The sequence below is a fragment of the Carcharodon carcharias genome, chromosome 8 (assembly GCF_017639515.1).
Source record: "Carcharodon carcharias isolate sCarCar2 chromosome 8, sCarCar2.pri, whole genome shotgun sequence".
Classification (NCBI taxonomy): Eukaryota; Metazoa; Chordata; class Chondrichthyes; order Lamniformes; family Lamnidae; genus Carcharodon; species Carcharodon carcharias.
Window position 1 is genome coordinate 91850826 of NC_054474.1, and position 24010 is coordinate 91874835.

The following is a 24010-nucleotide window of genomic DNA, read 5'->3' on the forward strand; positions in this document are numbered from 1 at the left end:
GACCACTACTTTGGTCTGAAGGCTGCACAAAGCACAAGGAAGAGGCCCTGGATTGAGACACCTGCCTTTACCTTGAGCAGAAAGGTTTCATATTCTGAGTGACATGAACACTGCTCTTCAGAACAAGAAGCCATAGGCAGGGAGACATTCTTGGAAGTTTATTGACACCAGTGTTGGGAGTTTAGTGACAATAGTGAACATTATGCACAAGTGATTAACACCCATGCCCAGGCTTTGCAATTACTTTTGCGCAGTGGCAGTATCGTAGCCGATGAGGTTTAACCGAGGCGCGATTATTGCTTATTGAAAACTTTTCCCAATACCCCGCTATGACGACTTGAAATATAGTCGGCAATGGCAATTTTTGATAGTCTCTACATCTTCTTAACGAGCTTGTTGAGATCCTTGTTGTTTCAGTTGGTTCCTGACACTGAGGAGAGAAGGTGTGTGGTGTTGGTGTTGCTGCTCCTCAGTGTTTCAACTGTTTCTGCTGCTGCTTTTGGGGTTGCTTCTGCTGTGTGCTGCTGCTGCCCCTGCACTCGAGGGTGTTTGCTGCTGCTGCCCCTGCACTCGAGGGTGTTTGCTGCTGCCCCTGCACCTGCACTCGAGGGTGTTTGCTGCTGCTGCTGGACCTGCACTCGAGGGTGTTTGCTGCTGCTGGACCTGCACTCGAGGGTGTTTACTGCTGCTGCTGCTGCCCCTGCCCGTGTGGAGCAAAAGGAGAGAGAGGGAGAGAAGAACAGCTTCTGTTGCTGCTTCAGGACAGGAAGGCCAGGAGGCCAGGACTGTGTCTAAAAACAACATCCTAGGTGGGTGTCCAACGTTATTGTTTAAGGTAGGGGCAATAAAGGACTGTGCTTTGTAGGGGGAGGAAAGAAGACTGCAGGAAGGTTTGGGGAAGGAAGAGAGGGGGGTGTGTGTGGTGAAAACCACCTTTCTGCTACCCCCCCTGCCCCACCCAGCCCTTTCCCAGTAAGGCCAGCGGTGGCTGGTGAAGACATCGCCTCCCCCTGCAAAAAGATCATCAGGCCCCCACCCAACTTTCCACCTTTCACTGGAGACAACCACCTGGACTTTTCCCTTTTCCCTCCTGTGCCTCCCTGTCCTTCACTCCTTTCCCTCCTCTCCTCTCCTGTACAAAAGGGGGAGGTTATTCCAACCTTTCTCCCCCCCCCTCCCCTCCCTGGGGAGGAAATATATATTTAAAAAAAAACAAACAATATATATAATATATATATATTTAAAAAAAAACATAAAAAAAAATGGCCAATCCTTCCCAGGGTGGGCGTGGCTCTGGCCCTAAGGCCAGTTCAACATTTCCTGTGGCCGGGCCCTCGAGGGCTAATGTGGAGGCGGCTTTGTCACCGGTGGCAGGGCCTACAAAAAAGACCTATGCGGGGGTGGTTGCTTCTGCAGCTCCTGCTGCTCCCGCTGCCCTGTCGCCATTCCGTCTCCTCACCAGGGCCCTCGGAGTAAAATGCTACGCTCACCCTGAGATGACTATTGAGGCCTGCGTAAAGGCTATGGCTGGGGTCGTCGGCCCCTCAGCCATTGTCGCGGCCTCAAAGATGTATGGGAGGGCCATCTTTTTCTTGAGGTCCGAGTGGGCAGTGCAACTCGCCCTGCAGAAGGGGCTCACTGTGGGCGGGACTTTTCTGGCGGTGGACCCCCTTGAGGCCACCGCCCAGAGGATTGTTATTTCAAATGTCCCGCCCTTTATACCATGTGGGCTCCTCCTCCCCCACCTTAATAAGCTGGGGGAGGTCAGCTCAGGGGTTGTGCCAGTCCCGCTCAGCCTCAAAGACTCGGCCCTCCGCCACGTGTACTCCTTCCGGTGCCAAGTTTTCGTCCGCTTGGCCCGGGAGGAGTGCCTGGCGGGGGCCTTCTCGGTTAATTTTGAGGGGACCGCCTATCAGGTCTTCTGGACCGTGGATGGCGTGCGGTGCCATGCCTGTAAGGAGGTGGGGCACATAAGAAAGAACTGCCCCGCCTCCAAGGCCACGAGCCCCACCCAAGCGGCCGCGGCTGGCACCACCCCTCCTCCCCCTGCCACCACTCCATCTCCCTCCCTGCAAGGGGAAGCGACCCCGGCAGCAGCTGTCATCTCGGCTGCCGGTGAGGCGGGGGGAGAGCCCCCACGCCGTAAGAAGGCGCGGAGGAAGGCCCGAAATTTGGAGGCGGCCCCTGAAACACCCCAAAACCCCCAAACACCTGGAAAAACCGGCTCGGGGGAAAAAACATCATCCGGACCCGACGTCGTGTTCGCGTGTGCTCCCGGGTCCGTGGGCACTAAGGCGCCGAGTGCTGGGCCCGGCGTCATCCCTGCGCGTGCTCCCAGGGCCGGCGGGGAAAAGACGCGGGAACCCGAGCCGGGGAAACAAAATTCGAAACCCCAGAGGGTGGAGTATCCGGGAGGGCTGGACAAGGAGGAGGGGGCCTCGGAAATGGAGGTCTCCCTAGCCCCCAGCCTGACCCGGAAGAGACGTCACGCTTCGGAGGAGGAAGTGGGCGACGCCCAAACTGAAGAAGTTGGGCGTGTCCCTTCCCCTGATGAAGAGGTGGTGGCGTCTCCACCCAGTAAAACCTCGCCCTGCCCTCTGGGGGAACCCGAAACCCCTACCCCTACCACTGTTCCCCCTACCAGTCTGCTGCAGTCCCCTGAACAGGGCCCCTCGGGGGTCACTGAGGGCACTTCCCTTGAGGTGGTGTCCGACTCCAGGGCACTTAATACCCCCGAGGTACCTTCTGGCTCGTCGGGGGACTGCAGATTTGAAATTTTAATAAATGTTAATGGGTCATTGGGTGGCGGTGAAAAGGAGGGCCTTCCCGCTCCCTCCCAAACCTTGACACCGGGCGTCCTATGTTTAGGTCAGGAGCTTGTCCTGAGCTCCCCGGATGACCCGGTGCCGGGAGGAGAGCGGGCATCAGAACTGCCGCTGCCCTCTGGCCCAAAAAGTTTAGAGGAGACCAGAGAGGACTCCTCTGGCCTTGATCCTGGGGGTGGGATCGAGGCACAGATAGAGCCAGCTGGCAGCTCCGAATCAGCCCCCGTACTCAATGCGGGGGAGGGGTCGGAAGCTGGAGGCGACGACCCGGAGGAGGACGGGGTGTCGGTGGTGAGCGTTGGGGATTACGCGGAGTCGCTCTCAAGCGAGGCGGTGGATCCCCTGGTGCCCTCCACTGACTCCCCCCTCATCCCCACAAGGAAACTCCGGGACTTTTTGTCGGGGCACCGCGGTCGCCTAGACAGGGTTCAGTTGGCCTTGGACCGGTGGCATTCGTTTCCGCTGGTGTTCTGGTCCACTCGCGAGGCTCTCAAGTCTCCCGAGTTGGATAGGAACGCGCGGCAGAGGGTCCAAACGTTTCTCGCTGGGCTCCTGAAGGAGAGGAAGGACTAAAAAGTCCTCTTTTTTTTTTTAATTACTTACTGTAAGGTTTGATGTACCTTTGACAAAGAAGACGACTATAGCCAGCCTCAACATCAACGGCAGCAGGGGCGCACAGCGCAGGTTCCAGAACTTTTCGGTCCTCAGGGACGGGAAGTATGCGTTGTGCTTCCTGCAGGAAACTAGTACCATTCCGGGAGATGAAGCCATGTGGTTCCTGGAGTGGCGAAGGGGGGTCTACATGAGTCACCTAGCCTCCAATTCTGGCGGGGTGGCTATCTCGTTGGCCCCGCATTTTCAGCCGGAGATCTTGGGGGTCAAGGAGCCGGTGCCAGGCCGGTTGCTGCACCTGACTGTGCGTCTGGGATGGGGGGGCGGTGCTTCACTTTGTGAATGTGTACGCTCCCCTGGGCACGCAGCAGCAAGCGAGCTTCTTTGAAGAAGTGTCCACTCATCTCGGCTTCATCGACGCTGGCGAGTGCATTGTCCTCGGGGGGGATTTTAACTGCAACCTCGAGGACCGGGACCGTCACGGTACCCAGCAACGCACGCTAGGTGTGAGAAAGTTGCAGGACCTGGTCAGGTCCTTCGACTTGGCAGACGTCTGGCGAAATCTCCATCCTGACTCCAGCGTGTTCACCTTTGTGTCACCTGGAGTCGGAGTGTCCAGAATCGACCGTCTTTACGTTTCGAAGGCATATGTGTCCTGCGTTCCGGCTGCTTCTATACAGCAGGTTCCGTGCACGGACCACCGTCTGGTGTGGGCGGAGCTCTCTTCGTTCTGCACTCGGATGGGGTCCGCGTACTGGCATTTTAATAACCTGTTGTTGGAGGACGAGCGGTTCCTGGACTCGTTCCGTCGCTTCTGGGCCGGCTGGAGAAGGAAGCGGGGAGGCTTCCCCTCCTTGAGGCTATGGTGGGACGTGAGCAAGACTCACGTCCAAGTTTTCTGTCAAGAGTACGCGAAGGGGTCGACAAAGAGACGCAAATCCAGGGTCGAGGAGTTGGAGAAGGAGGTGCTCGACCTGGAGGCACGTCTCCGTCAGCCCAACGCGGACCCGGCCCTGCGGTCGGTGTACGATGAGAAGAAGGGCGCACTGCGGGACCTGCAACTGGTCGGTTCTCGGGGCGTGTTCGTGAGGTCGCGGATCCAGTTCCTCAAGGAGATGGACCGTGGCTCCCCCTTCTTCTACTTGCTGGAAAAAAGGCACGGGGTCCGTCAGCAGCTCTTTACGCTGCTGGCCGACGACGGATCCCTTGTCTCCGACCTGGAGGGCATCAGGGCCATCGCCCGAGATTACTACACTGCCCTGTTCTCTCCGGATCCGTCCAGCGAGGACGCTTGCAGAGTTTTGTGGGAGGACCTGCCACAGGTCGGCCCGGAGTGCGCCGGAAAGCTTGACTCCCTTATAAGTCTGGGGGAGCTGACCGGCGCACTCGACGGTCTCTCCAGGGGCAAATCCCCGGGACTAGACGGGCTGACCATGGAGTTCTTCAGGGCGTTCTGGGACGTCTTGGGGAGCAACTTCGCGGGGGTCCTGGGGGAGAGTATCGCTACCGGGGAGATGCCCCTTTCGTGGCGCAGAGCAGAGTGATTGCTCTGCTGCCGACGAAGGGGGATCTCCGCCTTCTTAAAAACTGGCGCCCAGTCTCCCTCCTCAGCACTGACTACAAGATCTTCGCCCGAGCCATGTCTTCTCGTCGCGGCACCGTGCTGGACCACATGATCCACCCTGACCAGTCCTACACCGTCCCAGACCGAACCATTTATCATAACATCCATCTGGTCCGGGACATCATCCACCATTCCCAGAGGGCTGGTATGTCGAGCGCCTTCCTGTCTCTTGATCAGGAGAAGGCGTTTGACAGGGTGGATCACGAATACTTACTCGGAACTCTGCGAGCTTTCGGGTTCGGGACGCGTTTTGTCGCCCGGATCCGACTTCTGTACACTGCCGCGGAGTGTCTAGTGAAGGTTAACGGGTCCCTGACGGCGCCCCTTCGCTTTGGGAGAGGGGTACGTCAGGGCTGCCCCTGTGTCTGACCAGTTGTATTCTATTTGCGTGGAGCCTTTCCTGCGCCTCTTGCGGAGGAGGTTGTCGGGCTTGGTTCTGCGCGGGCCAGGCATCGGGGTCGTCCTTTCGGCTTATGCCGATGACGTGGTCCTTATGTTTAGTGACCCGGCTGACCTGTGGAGGATGCGCGAGTGCCAGGAGGTCTACTCTGCCGCTTCTTCTGCCAGGATCATCTGGGATAAATGTTCTGGACTCCTGGTCGGCCCGTGACAGATGGATCCCCTACCCGAGGAGCTCAGGCCTTTAACCTGGAGCAGGACCAGCCTCCTCTACCTGGGGGTCCATCTCTGCCCCGCTGAGGAATCCTGGCCCGCAAACTGGCAGGAACTGGAGACGAAAGTCACTGCTCGTCTGCGGCGCTGGACAGGACTGCTCCGAGTGCTATCTTACCGAGGTCGAGTTCTGGTCATAAACCAGCTGATCGCCGCCATGTTGTGGTATTGGCTGGTCACTTTGACCCCTCCCCCGGGCTTTGTTGCAAAAATCCAGAAATTGTTAGTCGACATCTTCTGGGACAAAAGATTGCACTGGGTCGCTGCTGAGGTTCTCAGTCTCCCACTTAGGGAGGCTGGTCAGGCGCTAGTGTGCCTACGCACACAGGTGGCACCTTTCCACCTTCAGACACTGCAGCGATACCTCTACGTTGAGCCTCCTCCTAGATGGTGTGCCCTGACGACGTATTTCTTCCGTCAGGTGCACTGCCTGAATGACGTGCAGCTCCTGTTTATAGAACAGCTGGGCCTCGGTGGCTCCTTGCAGGCGTTGCCCGTCTTTTACCAGGACCTGATCAAAGTCTGGAAAGTGGTCGCCTCGCGACGCAGCTCTCCCCCGTCAGGAGTAGCGGCTATCGTCAGAGAGCCGCTGCTCAGGAATCCGTCCCTCCGTCCTTTTCAGTGGTTGGCAGAGAGGAGGGCTGTGGCTGTAGGGGTGACCAGGATCGGGGACGTGCTGGGTGGCGGAGGATTGGGCTGGATGCTCCCACAGGAGTTGGCGCGACGCGCGTCTGTGAGTGTCCAGGTCGCAGCCGATGCCATCCAAGACCTGAGAACGGTCGTGCTCGGACCCGACGTTATTTTGGGTCTTGAGGTGGCCCAGGTGCGCGGTGGTCTTCCGTCTGAGCATTCCCCTGTTCGGACGGAATTCCACATTGGCCCCAAGCCCCGAACCGTCCCTCGGGTGCTGGTGCCCCGCAATATGAGCCGCCTCGGGGACATGCCCTCTGTGCCATTTGGCACGGCAAAGAGGAGCTTTTTGTACGGACTGCTGCTGCACACCTTCCATTTTCTCACCCTTGTCCGCCGCCCAGACACGCCCTGGCGTGCCTTGTTGCCGTCCGGCGGCAGAGGCCCCCGATGGGAGGCCCTCTACGGAGTTGTCCTTCCCCTTTCTATCGGAGACCTGGGTTGGAGGGTGTTGCATGCAGCAGTCCCTTATAATCACAGAATGCATAGGTTCACAGACTCCCAGGACACTTGCCCTTTTTGCGGTCTTGTGGAGTCCGTGAACCATGCGTATATAGGGTGTGTTAGGCTGCATTCCCTTTTTAGTTATTTGAAAAACCTTTTATTGATGTTTTGTTTGCACTTCAGCCCCACGCTCCTGATCTATGGGCACCCGGTGCGGAAAGGGATCGGGAAGGAGGAGGTCCTCCTCGTGAACCTGCTCCTGGGCCTGGCCAAGTTGGCCATTAACAGCTCCAGGCAGCGGGCAATCGACGGGGAAGCCCCGCCCGATTGTTTGTCCCTCTTCCGCGGCTACGTTCGCTGCCAGATGTCCCTGGAGAAGGAGCACGCGGTGTCTGCTGGCACTCTTGAGGCCTTTTGTGCTCGGTGGGCACCGCGGGGACTGGGGTGTTTTATTGACCCCTTTAATCACATTTTGGTTTGAAGTTGTAAGTTTCCTTTAAATTTTGTCTTTAGTTTTACAACTGACCTGAATTAGGGGCTGTGCTTGATTTGTCCTCATTTTGTTGACTTGGTTTAATTGGTTTCATCAGAAAGATACCCTGACACTGAGGAGAGAAGGTGTTGTTTGGTGTTGCTCCTTCTCCTTGGTGTTCCTGCTGTTCCTTCTGCTACTCGTGGGTTGCTGCTGCTGCTGCTGCTCCAGTGCTGCTGCTGTCCCTGCCCCTAAGGGGCCAAAGGAGAGAGAGGGAGAGAAAGAACAGCTGCTGCTGCTACAGGACAGGAAGGCCAGGAGGCCAGGACAGACTTTAAACAACATCCTAGGTGGGTGTCTGGACTATTTTTTGTTATGGTGGGGGCAATTAAAGACTGTGTTTTGTAGGGGGAGGCAAGAATACTGCCCAAGGACTGGGGGAAGGAAAAGGGCGTGTGTGTGTGTGTGTGTGTGTGTGTGTGTTGGAATATCTTGCTGACACCCCTCCCCCACCCAGCCCTTTCCCAGTGGCCAGCATTAGCTGGTGAAGACATCGCCTCCCCCTGCCCGAAGATCGTTTAAGCCCCCACCCACCATCCATTTTTCATCGGAGACACCCACCTGGACTTTCCCCTTTCCCTCCTGTGCCTCCCTGTCCTCTACTCCTCTCCCTCTTCTCCCTCCTACATAAAAGTGGGAGGTTATTTCAACCCTTCTCCCCCCTCCTCTCCCTAGGGAGAAACTATATTTAAAAAATATATATTCTAATATATAGTATATATATTGAAAAAATAATAATAATGGCCAATTTTTCTCGGGGTGGGTGTGGCTCGAAGGCCAGTTCGCCATTGCCTGTGGCCGGGCCCTCGAGGGCTAATGTGGAGGCGGTTTTGTCACCGGTGGCAGGGCCTCCCAAGAAGACCTATGCGGGGGTAGCTGCTTCTGCAGCTCCTGCTACTCCCGCTGCCCTGTCACCATTCCACCTCCTTACAAGGGCCCTTGGGGTGAAGAGCTATGCTCACCCTGAGATGACAATTGAGGCCTGCATAAAGGCTATGGCTGGGGTCATTAGCCCCTCGGCCATTGTCGCGGCCTCTAAAATGCACGGGAAGGCCATATTTTTCTTGAGGTCCGAGGGGGCAGTGCACCTCGCCCTGCAAAAAGGACTCACTGTGGGCGGGACATTTCTGGCGGTGGACCCCCTTGAGGCCACCGCCCAAAGGATCATCATTTCGAATGTCCCGCCCTTTCTACCAAGTGAGCACCTCCTCCCCCACCTTAATAAACTGGCAGAGGTCATGTCGGGGATTGCGCCGATTCCGCTCGGCTTCAAAGACTCGGCCCTCCGCCATGTGTACTCCGTCCGGTGCCAGGTATTCGTCCCCTTGGCCTGGGAGGAGTGCCTGGAGGGGGCCTTTGCCGTCAATTTTGAGGGGACCGCCTATCGGGTCTTTTGGACGGCGGAGGGTGTGCGGTGCCATGCCTGTAAGGAGGCGGGGCACGTGAGGAAGAACTGCCCCGCCTCCAAGGCCACGAGCCCCACCCAAGCGGCCGCGGCTGGCACCACCCCTCCTCACCCGCCACCACTCCATCTCCCTCCCCACAAGGGGAAGCGATGCCGGCAGCCACTGCCATCTCGGCTGCCGGTGAGGCGGGGGGAGAGCCCCCGTGCCGTGAGAAGGTGCGGAGGAAGACCCGCAACCTGGAGGCGGCCCCAGAAATGCCCCAACCCCCCCAAACACCTGCAAACACCGGCTCGGGGGAAAATATAACATCCGGCCCCGGCGTCGTGTCCGCGTGTGCTCCCGGGCCCGTGGGCGCTAAGGCGCCGAGTGCTGGGCCCAGCGTCGTCCCTGCGCGTGCTCCCGGGGCTGGCGGGGATGATACGCGTGACTCCGAGCCGGTGTCTGAAAAACCGAAATCCCAGAGGGTGGAGCTCCCGGGAAGGCTGGGTAAGGTGGAGGGGGCCTCAGAGATGGAGGTCTCCCTAGCCCCCAGCCTGACCCGGAAGAGACGTCACCCCTCGGAGGAGGAAGAGGGCTACGCCCAAGCTGTAGATGTTGGGTGTGTCCCTTCCCCCGATGAAGAGGTGGTGGCATCTCCACCTAGTAAAACCTCGCCCTGCCCTCTGGGAGAATCCCAAGCCCCTACCTCCACATCCACTGTTCCCCAACTCAACCTGCTGCAGTCCCCTGAGCAGGGCCCCTCGGAGGTCACTGAGGGCACCTCCCTTGAGGGGGTGCGCAGCTTAGAAACACCAAATACCCCCGAGGTATCTTCTGGCTCATCGGGGGACTGCAGCATCCCCAACTTTAAAAAAATTAATGGGTCATTGGGTGGCGGTGAAGAGGAAGGCCTTCCCGCTTCATCCCAAAGTTTAGCACCGGGCGTCTTGGTTTTAGGTCAGGAGCTTGTCCTGAGCTCCCCAGACGACCCGGTGCCGGGAGGAGAGCGGGCATCAGAAGAGCCGTCGCTCTCTGACCCAAATCCATTAGAAGTGACCGGAGAGGACCCCTCTGGCCTTGATCCTGGGGATGGGATCGAGATAGACGTGGAGCCGACTGGCAGCTCCGAACCAGCCCCCGTACGCAATGCAGGGGAGGGGTCGGAAGCTGGAGGCGACGACCCGGAGGACGGAGTGTCAGTGGTGAGCACTGGGGATGCCGTTGAGTCATTCTCAAGCGAGGCGGTGGATCCCCTAGTGCGCTCCACTGACTCTCCCCTCATCCCCCATGGGAACTCCGGGACTTTTTGGCGAGTCATTGCGGTCACAGAGACAGGGTTCAGTTGGCCTTGGACCGGTGGCTTCTTATCCGCTGGTGTTCTGGTCCACTCACGAGGCGCTCAAGGCTCCCAAGTTGGACAGGAACACTCGGCGGAGGGTCCAAAAGTTTCTCGCTGGGCTCCTGAAGGAGAGGAAGGATTAAAAGTCCTCTCCTTTTATTAAGGTGACGGTTTGATGTACTTTTGACAATGAAGACAACTAAAGCCAGCCTCAACATCAACGGCAGCAGGGACGCACAGCGCAGTTTCCAGAACTTCTCGGTCCTCAGGGATGGGAAGTATGCGTTGTGCGTCCTGCAGGAAACTAGTACCATTCCGGGAGATGAAGCCATGTGGTTCCTGGAGTGGCGAAGGGGGGTCTACATGAGTCACCTAGCCTCCAATTCTGGCGGGGTGGCTATCTTGTTGGCCCCGCATTTTCAGCTGGAGATCTTGGGGGTCAAGGAGCCGGTGCCAGGCCGGTTGCTGCACCTGACTGTGCGTCTGGGGGGCACGGCGCTTCACTTTGTGAATGTGTACGCTCCCCTGGGCACGCAGCAGCAAGCGAGCTTCTTTGAAGAAGTGTCCACTCATCTCGGCTCCATCGACGCTGGCGAGTGCATCGTCCTCGGGGGGGACTTCAATTGCACCCTCGGGGTCCGGGACCGTCACGGTACCCCGCACTGCACGCGAGGTGTGAGTAAGTTGCAGGACCTGGTCAGGTCCTTCGACTTGGTGGACGTCTGGCGAAATCTCCATCCTGACTCCAGCGTGTTCACCTTTGTGTCACCTGGAGTCGGAGCGTCCAGACTCGACCGCCTTTACGTTTCGAAGGCGTACGTGTCCTGCATTCCGGCTGCTTCTATACAGCAGATTCCGTGCACGGACCACCGTCTGGTGTGGGCGGAGCTCTCTTCATTCTGCGCTCGGACGGGGTCTGCGTACTGGCATTTTAATAACCTGTTGTTGGAAGACCAGCGGTTCCTGGACTCATTCCGTCGTTTCTGGGCCGGCTGGAGAAGGAAGCGGGGAGGCTTCCCCTCCTTGAGGCTATGGTGGGACGTGGGCAAGACTCACGTCCGAGTTTTCTGTCAAGAGTACGCGAAGGGGTCGACAAAGAGACGCAAATCCAGGGTCGAGGAGTTGGAGAAGGAGGTGCTCAACCTGGAGGCACGTCTCCGTCAGCCTGACGCGGACCCGGCACTGTGGTCGGTGTACGATGAGAAGAAGGGCACGCTGCGGGACCTGCAACTGGTCGGGTCTCGGGGCGTGTTTGTGAGGTTGCGGATCCGGTTCCTTAAGGAGATGGACCGCGGCTCCCCCTTCTTCTACTCGCTGGAAAAAAGGCACGGGGTCCGTCAGCAGCTCTTTACGCTGCTGGCCGACGACGGATCCCTTGTCTCGGATCCGGAGGGCATCAGGGCCATCGCCCGAGATTACTACACTGCCCTGTTCTCTCCGGATCCGTCCAGCGAGGACGCTTGCAGAGTTTTGTGGGAGGACCTGCCACAGGTCGGCCCGGATTGCGCCGGAAAGCTTGACTCCCCTATAAGTCTGGGGGAGCTGACCGGCGCACTCGACGGTCTTTCTAGGGGCAAATCCCCAGGACTAGACGGGCTGACCATGGAGTTCTTCAGGGCGTTCTGGGACGTCTTGGGGAGCGACTTCGCGGGGGTCCTGGGGGAGAGCATTGCTACTGGGGAGATGCCCCTTTCGTGGCGCAGGGCCGTGATTGCCCTGCTGCCGAAGAAGGGGGATCTCCGCCTTCTTAAAAACTGGCGCCCGGTCTCCCTCCTCAGCACGGACTACAAAATCTTCGCCCGAGCCATGTCTTCTCGGCTCGGCACCGTGCTGGACCACATGATCCACCCTGACCAGTCCTACACCGTCCCGGACCGAACCATTTATGATAACATCCATCTGGTCCGGGTCATCATCCACCATTCCCAGAGGGCTGGTCTGTCGAGCGCCTTCCTGTCTCTCGATCAGGAGAAGGCGTTCGACAGGGTGGATCACGAATACTTAATCGGAACTCTGTGAGCTTTCGGGTTCGGGAAGCATTTTGTTGCCCGGATCCGACTTCTGTACACCGCCGCGGAGTGTCTAGTGAAGGTTAACGGGTCCCTGACGGCGCCCCTTCGCTTTGGGAGAGGGGTACGTCAGGGCTGCCCCATGTCTGGCCAGTTGTATTTTATTTGCGTGGAGCCTTTCCTGCGCCTCTTGCGGAGGAGGTTGTCGGGATTGGTTCTGCATGGGCCAGGCAACGGGGTGGTCCTTTCGGCTTACGCCGATGACGTGCTTCTTATGTTTAGTGACCCGGCTGACCTGCGGAGGATGCGCGAGTACCAGGAGGTCTACTCTGCCGCTTCTTCTGCCAGGATCAACTGGGATAAATGTTCTGGACTCCTGGTCGGCCCATGGCAGATGGATCCCCTATCCGAGGAGCCTTTAACCTGGAGCAGGACCAGCCTCCTCTACCTGGGGGTCCATCCCTGCCCTGCTGAGGAATCCTGGTCGGCGAACTGGCAGGAACTGGAGACGAAAGTCACCGCTCGCCTGCGGCGCTGGACAGGACTGCTCCGAGTGCTGTATTACTGGGGTCGAGTCCTGGTCATAAACCAGCTGATCGCCGCCATGTTGTGGTATCAGCTGGTCACTTTGACCCCTCCCCCGGACTTTGTCACAAAAATCCAGAAATTGTTAGTCGACTTCTTCTGGGACAAAAGATTGCACTGGGTCGCTGCTGAGGTTCCGAGTCTCCCGCTTAGGGAGGGTGGTCAGGCGCTAGTGTGCCTACGCACACAGGTGGCGACTTTCCGCCATCAGATCCTGCAGCGATACCTTTACATTGAGCCTCCTCCTAGATGGTGTGCCCTGACGATGTATTTCTTCCATCAGGTGCACGGCCTGAATTATGACGTGCAGCTCCTGTTTTTAGAACAGCTGGGCCTCGGTGGCTCCTTGCAGGCGTTGCCCGTCTTTTACCAGGACCTGATCAAAGTCTGGAAAGTGGTCGCCTCGCGACGCAGCTCTCCCCCGTCAGGAGTAGCGGCTATCGTCAGAGAGCCGCTGCTCAGGAATCCGTCCCTCCGTCCTTTTCAGTGGTTGGCGGAGAGGAGGGCTGTGGCCGCAGGGGTGACCAGGATCGGGGACGTGCTGGGTGACGGAGGACTGGGCTGGATGCTCCCGCAGGAGTTGGCACGATGCGCCTCTGTGAGTGTCCAGGTCGCAGCCAATGCCATCCAAGACCTGAGAACGGTCGTGCTCGGACCCGACGTTATTTTGGGTCTTGAGGTGGCCCAGGTGCGCGGTGGTCTTCCGTCTGAACGTTCCCCTGTTTGGACAGAATTCCACATTGGCTCCAAGCCCCGAACCCTCCCTCGGGTGCTGGTGCCCCGCAATATGAGCCGCCTCGGGGACATGCCCTCTGTGCCTTTTGGCACGGCAAAGAGGAGCTTTTTGTATGGACTGCTGCTGCACACCTTCCATTTTCTCGCCCTTGTCCGTCGACCGGACACGCCCTGGCATGCCTTGTTGCCGTCTGGCGGCGGAGGCCCCCGATGGGAGGCCCTCTATGGAGGTGTCCTCCCCCTTTCTATCGGGGACCTGGGTTGGAGGGTGTTGCATGCAGCAGTCCCCTATAATAAGAGGATGCATAGGTTCACGGACTCTCAGGACACGTGCCTTTTTTGCGGTCTTGTGGAGTCCGTAGACCATGTATACATAGGGTGTTGTAGGTTGCACTCCCTTTTTAGTTATTTGAAAAACCTTTTACTGATGTTTTGTTTGCACTTCAGCCCCATGCTCCTGATCTATGGGCACCCGGTGCGGAAGGGGGTCGGGAAGGAGGAGGACCTCCTCGTGAACCTGCTCCTGGGCCTGGCCAAGTTGGTCATTAACAGGTCCAGGCAGCGGGCGATCGACGGGGGAGTCCCGCCCGATTGTTTGTCCCTCTTCTGCGTCTAAGTTCGCTGACGGATGTCCCTGGAGAGGGAGCACGCGGTGTCTGCTGGCATTCTCGAGGCCTTCCGTGCTCGGTGGGCACCGCGGGACTGGGGTGTTTTGTTGACCCCTTTAATCACATTTTGATTTAAAGTGTGTAAGGTTCCTTTAAACTTTTGTCCTTGGTTTTACAGCTGACCTGAATTAGGGGCTGTGCCTGATTTATCCCAATTTTGTTGATTTGATTTTTATTTAAAAGATTATCATACACCATTCCCAGAGGGCTGGTCTGTCGAGCGCCTTCCTGTCTCTCGATCAGGAGAAGGCGTTCGACAGGGTGGATCACGGATACTTACTCAGAACTCTGCGAGCGTTCGGGTTCGGGACGCATTTTATCGCCCGGATCCGACTTCTGTACACCGCCGTGCGTTGTCTAGTGAAGGTTAACGGGTCCCTGACGGCGCCCCTTCCCTTTGGGAGAGGGGTACGTCAGGGCTGCCCCCTGTCTGGCCAGTTGTATTCTATTTGCGTGGAGCCTTTCCTGTGCCTCTTGCGGAGGAGGTTGTCGGTATTGGTTCTGCGCGGGCCGGGCATCGGGGTGGTCCTTTCGGCTTACGCCGATGACGTGCTCCTTATGTTTAGTGACCCGACTGACCTGCGGAGGATGCGCGAGTGCCAGGAGGTGTACACTGCCGCTTCTTCTGCCAGGATCGACTAGGGTAAATGTTCTGGACTCCTGGTCGGTTGGTGGCAGATGGATCCCCTACCCGAGGAGCTCAGGCCTTTAACCTGGAGCAGGACCAGCCTCCTCTACCTGGGGGTCCATCTCTGCCCTGCTGAGGAATCCTGGCCGGCAAACTGGCAGGAACTGGAGACGAAAGTCACTGCTCGCCTGCGGCACTGGACAGGACTGCTCTGAGTGCTATCTTACTGAGGTAGAGTTCTGGTCATAAACCAGCTGTTCGCCGCCATGTTGTGGTATCGGCTGGTCACTTTGACCCCTCCCCCGGACTTTGTCACAAGAATCCAGAGATTGTTAGTCGACTTCTTCTGGGACAAAAGATTGCACTGGGTCGCTGCCGAGGTTCTGAGTCTCCCACTTAGGGAGGGTGGTCAGGCGCTAGTGTGCCTACGCACACAGGTGGCGACTTTCCGCCTTCAGACCCTGCAGCGATACCTCTACGTCGAGCCTCCTCCTAGATGGTGTGCCCTGACGACGTATTTCTTCCGTCAGGTGCATGGCCTGAATTATGACGTGCAGCTCCTGTTTATAGAACAGCTGGGTCTCGGTGGCTCCTTGCAGGCGTTGCCCGTCTTTTACCAGGACCTGATCAAAGTCTGGAAAGTGGTCGCCTCGCGCCGCAGCTCTCCCCCGTCAGGAGTAGCGGCTATCATCAGAGAGCCGCTGCTCAGGAATCCGTCCCTCCGTCCTTTTCAGTGGTTGGCGGAGAGGAGGGCTGTGGCCGCAGGGGTGACCAGGATCGGGGACGTGCTGGGTGGCGGAGGACTGGGCTGGATGCTCCCGCAGGAGTTGGCGCGACGCGCGTCTGTGCGTGTCCAGGTCGCAGCCGATGCCATCCAAGACCTGAGAATGGTCGTGCTCGGACCCGACGTTATTTTGGGTCTTGAGGTGGCCCAGGTGCGCGGTAGTCTTCTGTCTGAACATTCCCCTGTTTGGACAGAATACCACATTGGCCCCAAGCCCCGAACCGTCCCTCGGGTGCTGGTGCCCCGCAATATGAGCCGCCTTGGGGACATGCCCTCCGTGCCTTTTGGCACGGCAAAGAGGAGCTTTTTGTACGACTGCTGCTGCACATCTTGCATTTTCTCACCCTTGTCCATCGACCAGACACGCCCTGGCGTGCCTTGTTGCCGTCCGGCGGCAGAGCCCCCCGATGGGAGGCCCTCTACGGAGGTGTCCTCCCCCTTTCTATCGAGGACCTGGGTTGGAGGGTGTTGCATGCAGCAGTCCCCTATAATAAGATGTTGCATAGCTTCACGGACTCTCAGGACACGTGCCCTTTTTGCGGTCTTGTTGAGTCTGTGGACCATGTATACATAGGGTGTTGTAGGCTGCACTCCCTTTTTAGTTATTTGAAAAACCTTTTATTGATGTTTTGTTTGCACTTCAGCCCCACGCTCCTGATCTATGGGCACCCGGTGCGGAAGGGGGTCGGTAAGGAGGAGGACCTCCTCGTGAACCTTCTCCTGGGCCTGGCCAAGTTGGCCATTAACAGGTCCAGGCAGCGGGCGATCGACGGGGGAGTCCCGCCCAATTGTTTGTTCCTCTTCCGCGGCTATGTTCGCTGCCGGATGTCCCTGGAGAAGGAGCACGCGGTGTCTGCTGGCATTCTCGAGGCCTTCCGTGCTCGGTGGGCACCTCGGGGACTGGGGTGTTTTGTTGACCCCTTTAATCACATTTTGATTTAAAGTTTGTAAGGTTCCTTTAAATTTTTGTCCTTGGTTTTACAGCTGACCTGAATTAGGGGCTGTGCCTGATTTATCCCAATTTTGTTGATTTGGTTTTCATTTAATAGATTATCAACGTGGGCGAGTGCATCATCTTTGGCGGGGATTGTAATTGCACCCTCGAGGCCCGGGACCATCACGGTACCCAGCACCGCATGCTAGGTGTGAGTAAGTTATGGGACCTGGTCAGGTCCTTCGACTTGGTGGACGTCTGGCGAAATCTCCATCCTTACTCCAGCATGTTCACCTTTGTGTTACCTGGAGTCGGAGCGTCCAGACTCGACTGTCTTTACGTTTCGAAGGCGTACGTGTCCTGCGTTCCAGCGGCTTCTGTGCTGCAGGTTCCGTGCACGGACCACTATCTGGTGTGGGCAGAGCTCACTTCGTTCTGTGCTCGGATGGGTGCGTACTGGCACTATAACAACCTGTTGCTGGAGGAGGAGCGGTTCCTGGACTCGTTCCGTTGTTTCTGGGCCGGCTGGAGAAGGAAGCGGGGAGGCTTCCCCTCCTTGAGGCTATGGTGGGACGTGGGCAAGACTCACATCCGAGTTTTCTGTCAAGAGTACGCGAAGGGGTCGACAAAGAGGCGCAAATCCAGGGTCGAGGAGTTGGAGAAGGAGGTGCTCGACCTGAAGGTACGTCTCCGTAAGCCCCACGCGGACCCGGCCCTGCGGTCGGTGTACAATAAGAAGAAGGGCGCGCTGCGGGACCTGCAACTCGTCGGGTCTCGGGGCGCATCCGTGAGGTCACGGATCCGGTTCCTCAAGGACCTGGACCGTAGCTCCCCCTTCTTCTACTCGCTGGAAAAAAGGCACGGGGTCCATCAGCAACTCTTTACGCTGCTGGCCGACGACGGATCCTTTGTCTTGGACCAGGAGGGTATCAGGGCCATCACCCAAAATGATTACACTGCCCTGTTCTCTCCGGATCCATCCAGCGAGGATGCTTGCAGAGTTTTGTGGGAGGACCTGCCGCAGGCCGGCCCGGAGGGCGCCGGAAAGCTTGACTCCCCTATAAGTCTGGGGGAGCTGACCAGCGCCTTCGACGGTGCCTCCAGGGGCAAATCCCCGGGACTAGACGGGCTGACCGTGGCGTTCTTCAGGGTGTTCTGGGACGTCCTGGGGAGCGACTTCGCGGGGGTCCTGGGGGAGAGTATCGCTACCGGGGAGATGCCCCTTTCATGGCGCAGGGCCGTGATTGCCCTGCTGCCAAAGAAGGGAGATCTCCGCCGCCTTAAAAACTGGCACCCGGTCTCCCTCCTCAGCACGGACTATAAAATATTTGCGAGAGCCATGTCTTCTCGGCTCGGCACCGTGCTGGACCACATGATCCACCCTGACCAGTCCTACACCGTCCCGGACCGAACCATTTACGATAACATCCATCTGGTCCAGGACCTCATCCATTATTCCCAGAGGGCTGGTCTGTCGAGCGCCTTCCTGTCTCTTGATCAGGAGAAGGCGTTCGACAGGGTGGATCACGAATATTTACTCGGAACTCTGTGAGCATTTGGGTTCGGGACGCATTTTGTCGCCCGGATCCGACTTCTGTACACTGCCGCGGAGTGTCTAGTGAAGGTTAACGGGTCCCTGACGGCGCCCCTTCGCTTTGGGAGAGGGGTACGTCAGGGCTGCCCCATGTCTGGCCAGTTGTATTTTATTTGCGTGGAGCCTTTCCTGCGCCTCTTGCGGAGGAGGTTGTCGGGATTGGTTCTGCATGGGCCAGGCAACGGGGTGGTCCTTTCGGCTTACGCCGATGACGTGCTTCTTATGTTTAGTGACCCGGCTGACCTGCGGAGGATGCGCGAGTACCAGGAGGTCTACTCTGCCGCTTCTTCTGCCAGGATCAACTGGGATAAATGTTCTGGACTCCTGGTCGGCCCATGGCAGATGGATCCCCTATCCGAGGAGCCTTTAACCTGGAGCAGGACCAGCCTCCTCTACCTGGGGGTCCATCCCTGCCCTGCTGAGGAATCCTGGTCGGCGAACTGGCAGGAACTGGAGACGAAAGTCACCGCTCGCCTGCGGCGCTGGACAGGACTGCTCCGAGTGCTGTATTACCGGGGTCGAGTCCTGGTCATAAACCAGCTGATCGCCGCCATGTTGTGGTATCAGCTGGTCACTTTGACCCCTCCCCCGGACTTTGTCACAAAAATCCAGAAATTGTTAGTCGACTTCTTCTGGGACAAAAGATTGCACTGGGTCGCTGCTGAGGTTCCGAGTCTCCCGCTTAGGGAGGGTGGTCAGGCGCTAGTGTGCCTACGCACACAGGTGGCGACTTTCCGCCATCAGATCCTGCAGCGATACCTTTACATTGAGCCTCCTCCTAGATGGTGTGCCCTGACGATGTATTTCTTCCATCAGGTGCATGGCCTGAATTATGACGTGCAGCTCCTGTTTATAGAGCAGAGGGGCCTCGGTGGCTCCTTGCAGGCATTGCCCGTCTTTTACCAGGACCTGATCAAAGTCTGGAACATGGTCGCCTCGCGCTGCAGCTCTTCCCCGTCAGGAATAGCGGCTATCGTCAGAGAGCCGCTGCTCAGGAATCTGCCCCTCCGTCCATTTCAGTGGTTGGCGGAGAGGAGGGCTGTGGCCGCAGGGGTGACCAGGATTGGGGACGTGCTGGGTGGCGGAGGACTGGGCTGGATGCTCCCGCAGGAGTTGGCGCGTCGCGCGTCTGTGAGTGTCCAGGTTGCAGCCGCTGCCATCCAAGACCTAAGGATGGTTGTGCTCGGACCTGATGTAATTTCATGTCTCGAGTTGGCCCAGGCGCGCGGTGGTCTTCCTGCCGATCATTCCCCTGTTCGGACGGAATTCCACATTGGCCCCAAGCCCTGAACCCTCCCTCGGTTGCTGGTGCCCCGCAATATGAGCCGCCTCAGGGACATGCCCTCTGTGCCATTTGGCACGGCGCGGGGGAGCTTTTTGTACGGACTGCTGCTGCACACTTTCCTTTTTCTCGCCCTTTTCCACCGCCCGGACACGCCCTGGAGTGCCTTGCTGCCGTCCGGCGGTGGAGGCCCCCGATAGGAGGCCCTGTACGGAGGTGTCCTCCCCCTTTCTATCGGGGACCTGGGTTGGAGGGTGTTGCATGCAGCAGTCCCTTATAATCATAGCATGCATAGGTTCACGGACTCCCAGGACACGTGCCCTTTTTGTGGTCTTGTGGAGTCCATGGACCATGTTTATATAGGGTGTGGTAGGCTGCACTCCCTTTTTAGTTATTTAAAAAACCTTTTATTTATGTTTTGTTTGCACTTCAGCCCCACGCTTCTGATCTATGGACACCCAGTGCAGAAGGGGGTCAGGAAGGAGGTGGACCTCCTCGTGAACCTGTTCCTGGGCCTGGCCAAATTGGCCATTAACAGGTTCAGGCAGCGGGCGATTGATGGGGGACTCCCGCCCGAGTGTTTGTCCCTCTTCTGCGGCTACGTTCGCGGCTGGGTGTCCCTGGAGAGGGAGGACGCGGTGTCTGCCGGCACTCTCGAGGCCTTCCGTGCTCGGTGGGCACCGCGGGGACTGGGGTGTTTTATTGACCCCCTTAATCACATTTTGGTTTAATGTTTTTAAGTTTATTTTAAACTTTTCCTTGATTTTTCAGCTGACCTGACTTAGGGGCTGTGCTTAATTTATCCCCTATTTTATTAATTTAGTTTAATTGTTTTAACTCAAAAGAGTTACATCTTCTTAATCTTCGTAACCCTGCCGCTATGTCTTAGTACTCCCCAGACTTCCAAAGTGGAAGTGGAGGTAGCCTGCTGACTGTAATGCCTTGTCTGTGATGACTTTGACAGGTGTCCACTGGGGTACCTGGAGAGCCCCGACCTGCTTTCAGGGTCCTGCTGTGTGACAGTGGCACCCTCCTCGGCCTGTGGAGTTGGAGCTGCTGAGGTCACAAAATGAGGGGATTTGGTTGGGCCAGACACTCCCAAAGTGTAATGCCACAGAGATCAGTGTTGGGACCTCAACTGTTTTCAATTTATATAAATGACTTAGATGATGGGTTTAAAGGTATGGTTTCCAAATTTGCTGATGATACAAAGATAGGTAGGAAAGTAAGTTGTGAAGAGGACATAAGGAGGCTACAAACAGATATAGATAGGTTAAGTGAGTGGGCAAAGATCTGGCATACGAAGTATAATGTGTGAAAATGTGAAATTGTCCATCTTGGCAGAAAGAATAAAGAAGAAGCATATTATCTAAATGGTGGGAAATTGTGCGACTCTGAGATTCAGAGGGATCTGGGTGCCCTAATGCATGAATCACAAAAGATTAGTTATGCAAGTACAGCAAGTAATTAGGAAAGCTATAGAATGTTACCATTTGTTGCGAGGGGAATTGATTACAAAAGTAGGGAGGTTATACTTAAGTTATGCAGAGCACAAGTGAGACTACATTTGGAGTATTGTGTACAGTATTGGTCACCTTATTTAAGGAAGGATGTAAATGCGTTGGAAGCTAATGCAGACTAATAGCTGGAATGGGTCGGTTGTCTTATGAGGAAAGGTTGGACAGGCTAAGCTTGTATCCACTGGAATTTAGAAGAGTAAGAGGTGACTTGATTGAAACATATAAGATTTTGAGGGGTCTTGACAGGGTGGATGTGGAGAGGATGTTTCCTCTTGTGGGAGAATCTAGAACAAGGGGTCACTGTACAAAAATAAGTGGTTGCCCATTTTAAAACAGATGAGGCAAAATCTTTTCACTCAGAGGGTCATGAGTCTTTAGAACTCTTCCTGTAAAGGTGATGGAAGCAGCGTCTTTGAACGTTTTTCATGCAGAGGTATTATTTTTAAGGCACCGTGGTACAGGGAGCCACTCAATTCGGGGGAGGAAATAGGAACATGGTTTTGGTAGGGGACAGTATAATTAGGGGGATAGATACTGCTCTCTGCAGCCATGAGCATGAGTACTGAAGGCTGTGTTGCCTCCCCAATGCCAGGGTTCAGGACATCTCAGGGCTGGAGAGGAACTTGGAGTGGGAAGGGAGGGATCCAGTTGTCGTTGTCCAAGTTGGTACCAACAACATTAATAGGAATAGAAAGGAGGTTCTGCTGAAAGAATTTGAACTGTTAGCTAAATTAAAAAGCAGAAACTCCAAGGTAAAAATCTCAGGATTGCTAGCTGAGCCACGGGCAACTGGCATAGGGTAAATAAAGTCAAGGAGTTAAATGCGTGACTCAGAGATTGGTGTGGGAGGAATGGGTTTCAGTTCATGGGGCACTGGCACCAGTACTGGGGTAGAAGGGAGTTGTTCCAGTGGGATGGGCTTCACTTGAACCATTCTGGGGCCAGTACCCAGGTGAACCGACTAACTAGGCCTATAGAGAGGGTTTTAAACTAAATAGCGGTGGGGAGGGTTCTGGAAAGGGGAGTGAATGTTTGTGGATGGGGGGCCAATCCAACGGGCAGATTTGTCCTGCTTCTTGATTTGTTGGAGCTGCACTCATCCAGGCAAATGGAGAGTATTCCATCACACTCCTGACTTTGCCTTGTAGATGATGGCCAGGCTTTGGGGAACCAGAGGCCACAGAATCCCTGGCCTCTGACCTGCTGTTGTAACCACAGTATTTATATGGCAAGTCCAGTACAGTTTTTGGTCAATGCTAACACCCAGGATGTTGATAGTCAGGTATTCAGTGATGGTAATACCATTAATGTCAAGGGGTGATGGTTAGATTCTCTCTTGTTGGAGGTGGTAATTGCCTGGCACTTGTGTGGCGCGAATGTTACTTGCTACTTGTCAGCCCAAGCCTGGATATTGTCTAGGTCTTGCTGCATTTGGACATAGACTGCTTCATGAATTCAGAAGCATAACTCCCTACTTTTGCATTCAATTCCCCTTGCAATAAACAGTAACATTCTATTAGCTTTCCTAATTACTTGCTGTGCTTGTATACTAACCTTTTGCAATTCCTCCTACTAGGACACCCAGATCTTTCTGTATCTCAGAGCTCTGCAATCTCTCACCATTTAGATAATATGCTTCTTTTTTATTCCTCCTGCCAAAATGGACAATTTCACATTTCCCCACATTATACTCCATTTGCCACATCTTTGCCCACTTAACTAATCTATCTATATCTCATTGTAGCCTCCTTATGTCCTTTTCACAACTTACTTTCCTACCTATCTTTGTGTCATCAGCAAATTTAGCAACCATACCTTTGATCCCTTCAACCAAGTTATTTATATAAATTGTAAAACGTTGAGGCCCTAGCACTGATCCCTGTGCCACACCACTCATTATATGGTGCCAACCAGAAAAAGAACCATTTATGCCTATTCTCTTTTTCCTGTGGGCTAAGCAATCTTCTATCCATGCCAATATGTTACCCGTTACATCATGAGCTTTTATTTTCCACAATAACCTTTCATGTGACACTTTATCAAATGCCTTCTGGAATTCTAACTTCAGAATATACAGCGGTGCCCCTTTATCCACAGCACGTGTTAGTTTTTCAGAAAACTCCAATAAATTGGTTAAACATTATTTATATCTCTCAAAACCATGTTGTCTCGGCCTGATCACCTTAATTTTTTCCAAGTGTCCTGCTATGACGTCTTTAATAATAGCTTCTAACATTTTCCTTATGTAGATGTTAAGTTAACTGGCCTGCAGTTTCCTGCTTTCTGTTTCCCTCCATTTTTGAATAAAAGAGTTACATTTGCTATTTTCTAATCTAAAGGAACATTCCTGATTCTCGGAAATTTTGGAAAATTAAACCCAATGTATCAAATAACCACTTCTTTTAAGACCCTAGGATGAAGTCCATCATGACCCAAGGACTTGTCAGCCCACAGCTTCAACAATTTGCTCAGTACCAATTCCCTGGTGATTGTAATTTACTTGATTTCCTCCCTCCTTTCTAGTTCCTGATTTCCAACTATTTCTGGTATTTTACTTGTATCCTCTATAATAAAGACTAATGAAAAATATATTTTCAATTCATCTGCTATCTGCTTATTTTCCCTTATTAATTCCTCAGACTCGCTTTCTATAAGACTAATGCTCAGCTTGTTAATTATTTTCTTTTTAAAATATCTGTAGAAACTCTTACTATCTGTTTTATATTTCTAGCTAGCTTTCTCTCAAATTCTAATTTTTCCCTCCTTATCAATCTTTTAGTCATTCTTTGCTGTTTTTTATATTTTGTTTAATCTTCTGACCTGACAATTTTCACAATTTTACACTTTTCCTTTAAGTTTGATACTATCCTTAATTTTTTAGTTACCACAGATGTTGGGCCCTCCCCTTGGAATTTTTATTTCTTGTTGGACTGTATCTATTCTGTGTATACTGAAATATCCCCTTAAATGTTTGCCACTGCATCTCTATTGACTTATCCCTTAACATCATTTGCCAGTTCACTTTAGCTAACTCTGCTTTCGTTGTCCTCATTTAAGTTTAAAATACAAGTCTTAGACCCAATCTTCTCTCCTCAAACTAAATATAAAATTCAATCATATTATGATTGCTGCTGCCTAGGGGCGCCTT

At 55.1% G+C, this 24010-nt stretch overlaps 1 pseudogene; it reads left to right on the plus strand.

Moving 5' to 3' along the window:
* The first annotated feature begins 242 nt into the window (after positions 1-242).
* On the plus strand, positions 243-402 carry LOC121281627 (annotated as a pseudogene).
* The last annotated feature ends 23608 nt before the right edge of the window (positions 403-24010 follow it).